The 10,905-nt window shown below is 41.4% G+C and overlaps 1 pseudogene; it reads left to right on the top strand.

Annotated features, from left to right (window-relative positions):
• Positions 1 to 1,011: 1,011 nt before the first annotated feature.
• LOC123638810 lies at positions 1,012 to 1,568 on the top strand (annotated as a pseudogene).
• The last annotated feature ends 9,337 nt before the right edge of the window (positions 1,569 to 10,905 follow it).

Genomic DNA, 10,905 nt, shown 5'->3' with positions numbered 1-10,905 from the left:
CAGAGTGAAAATTGGGAACTTGAGGATTCCTGCCTTCACAGGGTATTGGTTAATTTGAATGACGTGCTACAATTTTCCTCTAGATACTTCCGACATAAAAAGAACATTACACACTCCATTATGCTGCCAATCTGAGGCCTGAGGAGCAAAGAAAGAAGAAGAAAAAATGAAACTAGGCATTGGAAGTAAGCCTGTGAAATGAAAGCACGGAGTCCCATTTCCAGAAGCTAATGGTCCTCATCAAAGCAGAAACAATAAGCATAAAATCAAATCTCAATGAGGTTGGAAATTCTCTGCCTCAAAAACATGACATTATTGAAAAAAATAAACAGTAGAAGTAAATAAAATTGGGAAAGAAAGAGAATGAGGACAAATTTATACATTTAGACTAAAAGTAATTTTAATGTTTACCTTGAGTCTTTTGCAAAATGATTGTTAACCCTTGGTATTGCAAAATAAATGCATTCATTACAAGTCACAGAAGGACTGAGGAAACCAGATGCATGACTGGTAGAACATGGTTTGACTGACTCCAGGGGAAGGAAGAAATGCCCAGGCTGCTCTTGCCTCCCCATCTTTTCAAGCCACTCTCTCCCCCATAATTTAAACACGTCTTGAAACTTATGACCTACACAAAGCCCATGAGTCCACGTGAATCAATGGCCTTAAGGGAGACAAAAGCATGGCAGTAGGAGACCAAATGCTAGAACAAAATGTTCAGTCATAGAAATTGGGCAGGAGCATGGAGAGAAAGCGATACAGTGCAATGATGTCACCAAGGACAAAGTGGAACAGAGTGGGCAGGCAAACCAAAGGTCCTATGAATAAAGGGACTTAGTGGCTGGGGGTGGCGGCCCCCAGGAGGCCGAGCGGCACCCGGCGGAGCGCACGTCGGGACGGGCCGTCCCCGAGGGGTCAGCGCTCCTACGTAGTTGGTCCCCTCGGGGTAGCCGTAGTGTCAGGTGACCGACCCGGCGGTGGCCACGTGACCACAGGGCACCCGGCAGGATCATGGCGGTCCCCAGGCAGCCGTCCCGCTCCCGGGAGTGGGGGAGGAACGTCGTGTGCGAGGGGAGGAGCTAGGCGGACCGCGCCAGGGAGATGCGCGGCCCGGAGCTGGGCGAGCCGGTGGTCTTCCTGAAGCCTCCACCGCCTGCGCCCCCGAGGGCTCGCCCACCCTCGTGCCCGCCCACACCCGCACCTGCACCACGAGCTGGAGCGGGGCGTCGTGATGGGCAGGCGCGGCCACGGACGACGTGGGCGGCTACGCGCTGTGCCTGGACATGACCGCCAGAGACGTGCAGGATGAGTGCAAGAAGGGGCTGCCGTGGACCCTGGCCAAGAGCTTTACGGCCTCGTGCCCGGGCAGCGCGTTCGTGCCCAAAGAGAGGATCCCCGACCCTCACAACCTGAAGCTCTGGCTCAAGGTCAACGGTGAACTCAGGCAAGAGGGTGAGACATCCTCCATGATGTTTTCCATCCCCTACATCATCAGCTATATTGGTATGTTCACAGAGCTGTACAACCATCACTCCAATCAATACTTGAACATTTTTGTCATCCAATAAAGAAACTTCCTAACCATTAGTAGTCATTTCCCATTCCTCTCCCCCTCCATCCTATTACCCGCCCCTCCCAGCCCCAGGCAATCACTTGTCTAGTTTCCATTTCTATATATTTGCCTATTCTGGGCAACTTTTTAAGCTTTTGATTCTAAGAACACTTCCAATTAAAACTTAAAACGCACTTACTAGCTTTCTAAACAAAAACTAGCATTTGCCTATGGAGCACACTCTCCCTCAGTTTGAAGAACTACATCAGTGAGCTCCTTTGGTTATTCAAATAAAGATTAAGTTACCACCCATTGTTCTGGTGGATAATTGATAAGACAACTTCCAGATTGGATGCTGTTACAAAGAATGCATTATAAAGAACCTGGTATGGAATGAGATAACCTAATGAATCCCTGCTACAAACTGGGTACCAGCCAATCACAGACCTCACATGTGATGGTGGGAAAGCCTTCCCTGACTCCTTGATGATGAACTTGTCCAGTAGAATGGGATGGAGCAGTACAGTATTGGCAGTATTGGTGGTAGAATTATGACATAAGACCATATTTACAGATACAGTCATATTGGGGGTTAGGGCTTCAACATATGAATATGGAGGGGATACAATTCAGTCCATAGCAAGAGGCCAGGAAATATCTGGCTGTATTCCAAGGAAGAAGAGGAAACAGGCTTGGAAAGTGGTTATTCAGGCTCTACCACAGCCCACCCTTCTGTTCACCAAATATTCATTCTACTCTTCTTTCCACACAAGGAACACATGTATCCCCTCTTTGAGGATAGAAGCCAAAGGCCCACCCACTTACTACATCCAGCTCAAAGTCCAGGATCTCTGGGTGATGTATGTTCCCCTCCATCAAGTATGGAGGTGTCATCGCATGGTCTAGTGACTTATAATCAAAAAATACAAGTTCTCTGTTCCCCTCACCACATACGCGTGTGCGTGCGCGCGCACACATACACACACACACACACACACACTCTCACTCCCATCTAATATACTCATGTGGTATAACAAGGAAAGAAAACCACAGTAAACATTTCATTTGAAAAAGAAAAAATAGTTGCTGGTCCACAGCAATGATGAAAGTCTTCCAGACAGGAATTTTGAGGAAACTCTATCCTGGAAGTTGGGAAATTTCTTTAATCAGGTCCTGATTCCGCTCTCTGGAGGAAATTCCTTTGTTCATTTTTCTTTGCATCCCCCGGCTTTACCCTTTGGAATATTCTTCTTTGTCATTTATCCTCAATGGCCACATCTGAAGTGGGTGTTAAGAAGTATGTCTTCTTGGGGTTATGAGGCTTTTGTGACTGCTCCCTACTCGTGTAAGTTTGGGAGCCCAAGAGTTGTTAAAAGGATCATTCCATTTGCAAAATAATTTCCTCCAACACTTATTAAGCTTCTGGACTACTTGTTTCCACTCATTTCCACTCATTGTTTCCACTCATTTCCATGTACCAAGAACCACACTCAATGGTCTTTCCTAGATAGAAGTCTCAAAGTGTGTTGCATTTCCTTGCTGTCTCTCACCACCAGGCATCTCTCTTTTTCATGTAATATGCACTAACATGAGGCTCACTGCTCCTAATCTCATCTTTGCTGCAGGGCTGAGTCCCTATAGGCCTTTTTTCTTTTTTAAAAGATAGGGTCTCACTCTTGCTCAGGCTGCTCTCGAACTCCTGACCTCAAGTGATCCTCCCACCTCAGCCTCCCAGAGTGCTAGGATCAGAGGCATGAGCCACTGCGACTGGCCCCAATAGATTTTTTCACTATTTGAGTTCCAGAAATTGTTGGCCTCATCATCTTTGCTGATCTCTTATAATCCTAGGAGTACATGATGCTTACCAAGGAGTACTGGAGCATGCTTTATATTATAAGATCAGTGTCCAGGTCTTTAATTTCTTTATGTATTTTTTTCCTAAAACATGTCTGCCTTATGACATACCTGAATTTCAGGCATAATTCTTGTTCTCTTCCACCAGCATCCTTTTGTTCATAATCTCTCTTTCACCCCAAAAAGGAAAAATATTCCTTTTACCCATCAGAATTTGTAATGGTACATAGCCTTGGGGTGTTAAAAAATCTTTGCACACCAAACTAGGAGATAGTTAGAAATGTCAGTTCCTGGTAGAAAAAGTGAATGACTCTAATGACTACATTACTAATCTTTTTTTGCGTATATATAGATAACTTTCAATTCTTTGCTTTCAAAAAAAAAATTAAAGGAGGGCCTAGTGTCAGTGGATAAATCATTAAAAATAAATTTTTGATGTTGGAGCAATAATTCAGAAGTTCAAAGAAATGAGATTGTTAAAACAACTTCTTCCATTCCCCTCTACTTATTCAAGTACACAAGTTTCTCAGCACTTAAATCTATGAGTGAATAATATGAATAAAACTATTAGTGAGCTCTGTCTCATTCTGGCAGTGAGTAATATTCACACACAGACACATAAACCAATGTCTCAGCTTATATCCTAGGATGACTCCTCTTATGATCACAGGATAGTTGCTGATGTTCCAGGAACCACATACAGATAACAACATCAAAGCTTAAAAGAGACACTTCCTCAGAAAAATCTTTTTCCCAGGGCTACGAAACAATTTACAGGGGTCCAACCCAGCAAACCTTTTCTACGTCTCCTTGGCCATATCTGGGTTGTTCAACTTTTCCCTAAACCAATCATGATTCACTTCTAGAGCCAGGTGGAGCCCAGAATTTCCTGATGCAATTCAGGTGACCAACTACCTGAACAAAATCAGGATTCTATGAGCAAAAACACAGTGTTGAATAGGCAACCAGCAATGCCTGCCCCACTGAAATAATTAGGATAGGTTCTAACTTCTCTTTCCTCCTTTCATATCCTCTATGCGCACGGTTGCAACCACAGCCAGCTTTGCTCCTTAAACACAGAATGGACCATATTATTCTCCTGCTCAAGATGAACTTTTAAAAGCTTCTTATTGCAAATTATTGTACGCAGAGTTGTGGAGGATAATAATTCTCAAAGATGAATGTGATTCCGTTCTTATTTTCAAGGAACGTAGAATGCATTAGAAAACGTAGTAGAAGAGGCTGGGAAGGTATCTTAGAATCAAGTAAGGCTGATCTTGCAAGCAATGCTAAGAATTCACTCATGTAGAATGAAGGCTAGCTCCCCTCCCTCCCACTATATGCAATATATTATAAACTCTTTGTAAAAAAGAACTGAATCACATTCATCTTTGAGAGTTATTATCCTCTACAACTCCTAGCACAGTCCTTTACATGTAATTTAATATTCACTGAAATTTATTGAGCATTTGCCATTGCCAAGCACTGTTCTAAATACTTTCCAAACAACAAATGATTTAATCCTCACCACAAGGAAGGTCTTATCTTCAGCGTTCAGGCCATGAAACCGAGGTACAGAAAGTTTAAGTACTTTGCCCAAGGTCACAGGTATAACTAAGCACAGGTGATCGAGTTTATACTGTTCATCATATATTGCTGCCTCTAATTAGGATTCAGTAATTGATTATATGATACAACTTAAGGAAAGCTCTCTGAATGAATTATTTCCACTTGTTTCCCAGCAAACTAGTAATGTTGATTATCAGTTACATGCCAGGCACAGTGTTGGGTGCTTTCACATGTATCATGAAACACCAGTTTTCCCATTTTACCAGTGTGGAAAGTTTAATCTACAGATGTTAAGTAATTTAGCCTACATTACCCAGCTGGAAAGCATTATGGCTATGCCTTTTCTCTTTTTTTCACTACATCAAGCTACCAGTAGGAACAACATAATTACTTATAAAATCAGATAAAACAAATTAAATGAGCTCTTTCTGATAAAGCAGTTGGGCCTACAGAAACTATGACTTCTTGGAAAATCTGCCCTCCATTTGTATGTTTTAGAGATTCTAGCACCTGAATCTATTGTTTGACCTGGCTTACAGGAAGTTTCCTTTCTGTTGATTTCTCAAGCTCTATGTGTTCACACGAGCTGCTGTGAGGTATGTCGCCATGAATTCTTGGGTCTATAAAATATTCAGAACAATTACATACCCAAAGTTGATTTTCTCTGCCAGTGAATTTGCTTAAAATGCTAGATGGACTTAAATCAACCAACACTTGATACTTGATCTCTTCCCCTACTCTTCACTCCTGCCTCCCCATATCATATGCCTAGGATTGTGTTCAATAGGTTACCACTCTTTGAGGATGTTTTAATCCCACTGAATAAATAATATTTCAACCATTAAATAATTAAATAATTCATCACAATTATGTGTGATATGTTCTATTATAATTACACAAAAACATAAAATAAGGTCCTAGAAAACTTAAGATATCAAAAAATCTACAAAAACTATTAAAGAGAAGAGGCCTGGAGCTAGACAACTTCCAACTCACTATGCAACATTGTTTACACTGCAGGAATTTCAGTAATGAACATCATTTTTATAGAAAACTATTCTGTAAGTGAATGTTGTTATTGCAAGTTAAAAATAATAAGTTGGTGGACTAAAACGGATGAAAGCAGAAGTAAAATCTTTCTCATTTGATCTTTAATCCACATATTCAGTAACTGTTTTCTCTGTCACCCTTGACCTTTTTTGTTTCTATTAAAGTTCAAAAGGTAAACAAGAGAACAAAAGAACATAACCGATAAACAAAGTACCAAAGTACAGAAATGTCAGGGAGCAAAGAACAGCAAACATTGCTTTCCCATTTGCAAAAGAATAGTTACCAACTGTGATTGGCATTGTAACCAACTGGGACCCACTTAATGAAAATCCTTTTTCTTAGTTAATTAAGTTATATCTAAATCACAGAAAGCTGTCAGGCAGATGCATGTATAATCAAAAGCTGTTTTATGTGAGCCCTACGTATAAGTGCCTTAGGAGTCCTTAACAGTGATCAGAAAGAGTTGGAAGAGTCAGCAAAGGCTTCATGAGGATGTGGCATTTTGAGGTGAACAATGAAATGAACAGTATCTCAGCGGGAAACAATACTTACGAGAGAGTTTAAAGAGGAGAAATGAACTTGAAGGGTGTGGTAGCAAACTGATTAAGCCAGTATGCTCCTTTATAATTATCAGAAGTTTATGGCAGATATCAATGGCCACCAAGGGGTAAAGGCTCTCAGGTATAAGCAACAGCTCTAGGGCGCCTCCCTACAATCTCACTACTCGTTTCCAATAAAAATATCTATCAGACTAAATTTGTCTACCCTTACAAACATTTATTAGCAAGCAGGCAAATAAATACATAGAAATCTGTTTTATGAGGCCAAGTCCCAGCTCTGTCTTTTTAGGTGATATGACTATAACTGACATGAGAGGTTCACTAGAGATAAAAGCAGTAATATTCCAAACGCAGGGTCAACCAGCCTGTGTTCAGCATTAGGCAAAAAGATATTTCTGAATATGAGGCCACCCATAGACAACATTTTGAAATCAAGCCATGGGCACCATTCCAAAGAGTACAGACTGTTGGGTCTGCTAGATTCTTAAACATTGTCCAGATTTCAGGCTAATCCACAGATCTTGAACACAATTCATTTCACTAATGAAAACTAATTTCTAACATTCATTTAACTAATTAACAAAGCATCCAGTGTTGATTACAGCTAATGATAGCTGAAGAGCTCACAGGCACTTTCTCCTGCGAGTGTCCTTTTAATTAAATGCCACATCACCACCCCTAAAGAGTGTACTCCCTGTTCAACTAATGACTGCCCATGTGGATTAAAACTGATTAACACACTCCTACATATCACACCATTTCTGATGAAAGATTCTAAAAAGTAAATTACCACTGGCAAAACAGGCAGGAAACAGCAATAAATCCTCTAGTGAACCAAAGTTTAAAGCAAGAATGAATATTGGCCAACATGATGACGGGCAAGATGCTACCAGATTACAGAAAGTGCTAACTACCAGGCAGGGAGATTCATCGGCATCAGGGAACCACTGAATAGGAAGATGCAGTAGTACTCTCCTCGCAGGGCAGTGGGTAAAACAATGCGCTCTAGAAGAGGACTAATGGGTGTGAATCCTAACTCTTTCAGTTACTAGCTTTGTGAACTTGGGCAAGTTGTCTCTATTCCTCAGTATCGTAACCCATAAAATGGGGATAATTAAAACATCTAATTTATAATGTTGGGGAGAATTGTAAAAGAAAATAATATAAAATTCTTACAACAGTATCTGGCACAAGTATGTAGTGAATAAATATTAGCTACTAATAGAAGCAGGTAAGGGTATTATAAATGAAGGTGTGTATGCAAGAATGTAAAATAAGACACCACTAAATTGCACCCAAGTGTTAATCTCCACTGGGCATGTCTTCTTGCCCTCTAGGCACTAATACTGGCTACTTATCGGACCCCCTCCTTTTTTTCCCCAATGTACCTGATTATATGCAGAATTTACATTTGCAGGATTAAATTAGCCCTTGTGCATGGTAGTGATGCCATAATCCCTCAAATGGAGCCCTTATCATTTAGAGATGATGCTGGTCCTATCAGACCCAACTAGCTACGTGGAACTGTACTAGTTCAACAAAGCCTGGAGGCCAGGCTCAGTGGCTCATGCCTGTGATCCTAGCACTCTGGAGGCTGAGGTCAGGAGGATTGCTTGAGGTCTGGAGTTTGAGAACAGCTTGAGCAAGAGCAAGATCCTGTCTCTACTAAAAAATAGGGAAAAAATTAGCCGGGCAACTAAAAATAGAAAAAATTAGCTGGGCATGGTGGCACATACCTGTAGTCCCAGCTACTGTCACAGGTATGAGTCTTTGGAAAGCAGACTCTGAGGCAGAGTTTAGTGTTGAGAATATTTATTAAGGAGTGCCCTTGGCATCAAGGGAAGCAAGGAAAAGAATGGAGGGAGAAGTTGATCTGTGCATCTCTGCCATCCTCAGCCAACTCCACAGGAAGCTCTGACACTAACTGGCCCTATAGTATGATCCTTCATTGGGCTGAAATGATTGTGCCTTTATATTCCTGCCTTGATCAATCACTGTATCTCAGTACTCCTTTACTTCATTATCTTCTGAAATGTCACCCTCTCCCCTATGTAAAATGGCCTTTCACTCACTTTCCTTTATCCCTTTTTTCTTCATAGCAGTTACCTGACAGTATATTTTTATGATTGTTAGTTATGTCTCTCCCCAACTAGATCATAAGCTCTATGAAGGCAGGGACTTTGCTGTTTACCTGTATCTCGAACAGTGTAGGACAGTACCCAGCACGTATTATTCTCTATAAGATATTACTGAATTAATTAATTAATGAAAGCCTGCCCACAGAGAAGGTGAAGAATGAAGACATGAAGCTGTCTAAAGGCTTGGAATGTTTTAAGGTAAGGAGCTCTGATAATCAGAGACAAGCCACCAGACATATATTTGTTGTGTAAAATGAGGACCTGCAGGTTTGTCTTACCTACCCTCAGGCCCGTTAATGGGTTACAAAGGATATCTCCAAGGGAGGGGGGCATGATCAGGTGTGTCTGACCTCCCTCCTCCTGGCAGGCAATTTAGTTTTAGTACATCCCCTTGGCCAAGAGGGGATCCATTCAGTCAGCCGGTGGGGGGAGACTTAAGATTTTATTTTAGTTCACAACTCCAAGGTCAGTAGTCTCTTATCAGGAAGTGTCAAAACTGCAAAAGGGAGGAGCAGTATTAGGTGCTGGTTGAAATCGTCAGTGGAGCAAAGGGCAAGTTCTGTTTAACCTCCGGGAAGAAATCCTAATGGCAATTAGGAAGGGCGGGGATATAACGAGGCTGTCGGATCTCCCAACCCATCATGGCAAGATTTGTTTTTAAGGTTTCTCTGGGGTGTCCTAGGCCAAGAGGAGGTTTGTTTAGTCGGTTAGGGGGCTTAGGATTTTGTTTTTATTTTTCATGCCTTTGAATTATACAGAGACGTGTGCACCTGTAACCTTTCAAAATAAATACCCCTTTCAAATTAAACTGGTTTTTGTGAATTTAAGTGTCTTATAACTGAGTGATCCCTGTCAAAGACAACTTGGAAAAATAGGTGTAGTGACAATGAGATGTAGACCTGGGTGGGCCGTGAAAGCTTTGAGGGGAAATGATAGAAGAATATTCTGTTCTGAATATTCCTTTAGCCTTTACTTCTTATTCTAGTCGCTCTTTCTAGCTCTACAAACATACAAACAAATTATAGTAGGTAGCCAGTCATGCTCTTAGATGATGCAGGCCATTCAAGAACTGTACAGGCAATAAATATTATATAACAGTAAACTAAGATTTACTCAAGGTAACACATAATCTCTTAAAGTCATTTTTCTTTATTAAAAAAAAATAAGGCTAGAATTATTCTTCACCCAAGAAAAATAGAACAGGAGTCAAGCACATACATACGTTACAATTTTTATTTTTAAAAAGCACTTACAAATCTTTACTAAGCCAAGTTGCTGATATTGCAGGGTTTAATATCTTTTTTCCCTTGTAAACTGGAGGATGTTTCCCCCTGCAGGAAAACTCAGGTCATTTCGCAAGCTGTTATAGAAAGATACTTCTAGTGTGTGGAGGAGGGGATTGGTCATTATTCTTGCTAGGGGGAAAAAACATTGGTCCTTCCTCTTTATGGGGCTTCTGAGAAAAGGCAGCTTGGAGGAAATGGCCGCTGAAGTGCATTCTTTTGCATCAATTTTGACAAATCTAGGAGAAGAAGATATACTCATTGTTTTCTCCTTCCCATAAACCTCAAACAAAAAAGAAGCATAAAGCATGAAATTTCCTCCTCTGGTCTGCCTTTAGACTAGCCATGGGTTCTCCGATTAGACACACTTAGAATTATAGGATGGGAATATGCAAGGAGATGGCTGAGAAGGTAGGCTGGCTGATGACTGTTTATCATAATGCCGTAACAATCTGAGTCTCATTTTATGTCCCAATGTTGCCACTGAACCAGGTATTGCCCGCTGCACAAAGAAGAACCAATACACCGAGGCAGTCAGGGTTGCACTGGACAAAGGGTTTAATTCTGCAGAGTGCTAAGTGGAGAGACAGGAGGAATTTCTCAAATCCGCCTCCCCAAGAATTTGGGAGAAAGATAGTTCGGTGGGCAAAGGATTAGGCAGTTGGGCTGCTAATCGGCTAGGTTTGGGACAACATCACAGAGGTATAGAAATCATCTTCTTGTGTTGAGTCGGTTCCTGGGTTGGGGTCACAATTCCAGTTGAGTCAGTTTCTTGGTATGGGCTGCTGGTCTGGGTGGGTCAAGCCAGTCCACTGGAATGTGGGCCTGGAAGATATCTCAGAAACTACCTTTAGGTTTCAAAAAAGTGGTATTGTCTATGAAGAAAGCTAAGAATCTTT

This window comes from Lemur catta, chromosome 5 (genome assembly GCF_020740605.2).
Source record: "Lemur catta isolate mLemCat1 chromosome 5, mLemCat1.pri, whole genome shotgun sequence".
Taxonomy (NCBI): domain Eukaryota; kingdom Metazoa; phylum Chordata; class Mammalia; order Primates; family Lemuridae; genus Lemur; species Lemur catta.
Note: the sequence above shows the minus strand (reverse complement) of the source record. Positions and strands in the feature narration are given on the sequence as shown.